Genomic DNA, 3,349 nt, shown 5'->3' with positions numbered 1-3,349 from the left:
CCCAGGCCTGGAGTGCTTGTTGGGGGAGTGGGAGGCTAGTGGGGAATCCCAGCTTTAACTGCCCGGGGATCCTCTAAGCTGGGGCGACTCTCCCCAGGGGAAGGAGGGAGGGCAGGAAGCCCTCTGTCTGCTGGCCCGTCTCCACCTAAATTCCACCCTGCAGGCAGCTCAAGTTTCTCCTGAACAAATGCCCTTTATTAGGTTCTGATTTGTAGACTCCAGAAGGCTGCAATGACCTGCCTACCTTCTCGGCACAGCCTGGACACGTGCCCCCAGGCCTGCTTTGTCCCCGTCCTGGGCCAAGCACCTGGGCAAAGGCATCTGGGACCCACAGTCTAGTCCAGGGGCTTCAAACCTACAAAGCCGTCCTACCCTGCTGCCTGGAGGCTCGCTACTGCCCCCTGGTGCCAGCTGTCTGTCACAGTCGCTTCTGGGCCAACTGCCCAACCATGTTAACTGCCTTTCTCCCCACAACCGACATCACTGACCCCGGAATTTTTTCTGGAATACCTACCATTTGGGGAGAAATTCTTATCTGCACACATGCTCTCCCCACTCATTAATTAAGGCAGGGAAGTTGGGTAATGTGTCTCAAGGTTGTCCAGTAGAAAAGGAGCTGAGAATTTCAAATCTCCTTGACCCCAAAGCCCTCACCCTCTACCCTGTACAGACAGGGTTTGCTTGTTCACCTAGGTCTTTGAGTTTGTTCTTTCTTTACTCCCAGCTCCTGTTAGCCCTGCCTCCAAAATAACTATTCAACTTGCCCACTTCTCCCCAGATCTTCAGCTCCCAGCCCTCATTATCACTCCCCGGGACCAGTGCAGTCTGTTGCCCTAGTCCCCAGCTCCTGCCATCCACCCCTTCACTGTTCCCCCCATAGGCACAGAAGGGAGCCTGCAAACCCTTGAATGGATTCCATCCCTCCTCTGCTCAAGAACCCTCCATGGCTCCCATTTGCCTCAGTGTGAAAGCCAAAGTCAGCCCTGCCCCATCTGCCCCATTACTCCTCCTTGTTGACTCATCCAGCTGCCCGGGCCCCAGGCCTTGTGCCTAAAATGCTCTCCACCTGACTCCATGGCTAGCTCCTCACGGTCCTGCTTTCAGCTCAGAGATCACCTCCAGGAAGCCTTCCCTGCTCATCTAAAGTCGGCCTCTCCTGGCGATGATGTCACCCTGTTTATTTTCTTGGCATCACCCTGTTTATTTTCTTCGTGGTGCTTGTCACAATCTGCAAGTATTTCATTGTGTTTTCCCTTTCTCATTGTCAGCCTCCACCCTCAGGATGTCAGCTCAGAGGGGACAGGGGTTCTTGCCTCTTCTATAGTACCTTATCCCAGGGCAGGACGGAGTGCTGGTACACAGCAGGCACTCAGTATTCAGGCAGCTGAATGAACGTTAACAGCTGGGCACAGTCCCTGGCCTGGGGAAGTGCACAGAGTTAGCAAAAGTAGAAGCAGAGGCCAGTGAGGAAGCTATTGCTCTAATCATGATGATATGTCTTGGTGAAGGGGATGAAAAGTATGCAGTTTGGGATATAATTGGAAGAGGAGATGATCTGATTGATTACACGTGGAATGTGAAAGGCTCCAAAGAAGCAGGAGGAAGCAGCGCTGAGAGGGCAAGCCCAGGCGGAGTCCTGCAGAGGACAGACATCGCCTGATCTCGTGGGGTAGCTCCGGAGGATGAGTGATGTCTCCAAGCCATCCTGCACTAAGTTCCTGATTAAAGGCAGCCTGGGGAAATGTAAGCTCCCAGGCACTTCTGATTCTCTGAGTGTGCACTGGCAACGTGGCCCAGAGCCCAGCGGCAGTTCTCTGAAGAAGAGGTGCAGGTACAGGCAGTTGAGCAAAAGCACACAAAGCCCTGGCAAGGGTGCAGAGTAACGATAAAGTGGACCCGAAGGGATCCGGGCAGGTAGGTTGATTTTGGACTCCCTGAATACAACACCTCCAAGGGAAGCTGTCACATAGATGGTTGCACGTGTGGGTCTGGACCTCAGGGGGACTTGCAGGGTGGAGGCAGGCCATCGGGAGTGCCCAGTTTTTTGGTGGTCTTTTAAGTCCCAGGGCTGGCTGAGACCATCTGCCCTCAAGAGAGAGGCAGGTCTGAGCCCCAGGGAGAGGAGAAGGAGAAAAAGTGCACGTGGGGAGAGTCAGAGAGGGGTGTCTGGAACGGGGGAAGACAGGGATGTGGGTATAAGCACTCCTGGCTTTCGTGGTGGAAGAATATGAATGGGAAAAACTGTTTGCTCAGATAAGACGGAAGGTCATCGGCAGAGAGCAGCACATGGAGAGATGTGGGAAGCTGAGAGAATGAAAGCGTGAGAAGTCATCTTTGCGCACAAAGCATGGGAGAGCACTGCGTGAACAAGGAATGTTACAAGGGTCGTGGGGGTTCTTTCTTTTTTCCTGAGGCTCTCTGAGGTGTGAGGTGCAGGCGGAAAGCTAGAGTTAGTTGGGGTTGTCGGAGAGGAGCAGGGACCTGAGCGCATGTACACAAGTGATGCAGGAGGGGTCCTATCTCTTCTATAGCTTTCAATGCACCCAGAGTGAAAGCCACTGTCCCCAGGTGGGTCTCTAGGGCCCTACAGGACCTCTCTGACCTTTCCTTGATGGTGCTTGCTCCCCTCCTCCCTCTAGCCCTTGGGGATCTTTGCTGCTCCTTCCACAAGCACAGTCAATCTCTGGGACTTTGCACTGGCTGTTCCCTCTGCCTAGAACATCCTCCATCCTGCAAACTGCTTGACAAGGTCATCTGACTCCCTGGAATGACTTTCCTGCAGACCATCTGACTTCAAACTGCAGCCATCCCAGCCCTGCCCACCAATCCCCAATTTTTTTCACCATTGCCACTGTGGACATAGGATATACTTCACTCATTGTTTATTGCCTTCCCCCACTTCTAGGTCAGCTCCACAAGAGCAGATCCATGCGATGGTTTTTTCACTGTGTCCCAGCAGCTGCTCCTGGCTGGAAGCCCTCCAAAGCCAGCTCCTCCAGCACCCAGGGACAGTCTGTGAGTTATCAACAGACTTTACTCAAGCTCTTCTCTGCTCTGGTGGTGGGCGTTCAGTTTTGCAGTTTGCTTCTCTGAGACGTATGGCTCCAGAATGATCCAGGATGAGGCCAGGCCAGGGGGAGAGGACCGCTGCCCTTTTAGAAAAGAAGCAAGCAGGCACGGTGTTCCAGCCAGTTACAGGCTGACAGAAAACTCATAGTGGCCCAGGCAATGAACAGCCACAAAGATGTCTTTCAATTCTATAAGATTTTAGAACATGATGGAAGAAGAGGCCTGGTGATTGGCTGGAGGTAACTTCCTGGGGTGCTGACAATGTTCCTTATCTTGAGTG

This window comes from Camelus dromedarius, chromosome 27, assembly GCF_036321535.1.
Source record: "Camelus dromedarius isolate mCamDro1 chromosome 27, mCamDro1.pat, whole genome shotgun sequence".
Lineage (NCBI taxonomy): Eukaryota > Metazoa > Chordata > Mammalia > Artiodactyla > Camelidae > Camelus > Camelus dromedarius.
This window is presented reverse-complemented; position numbering follows the sequence as displayed.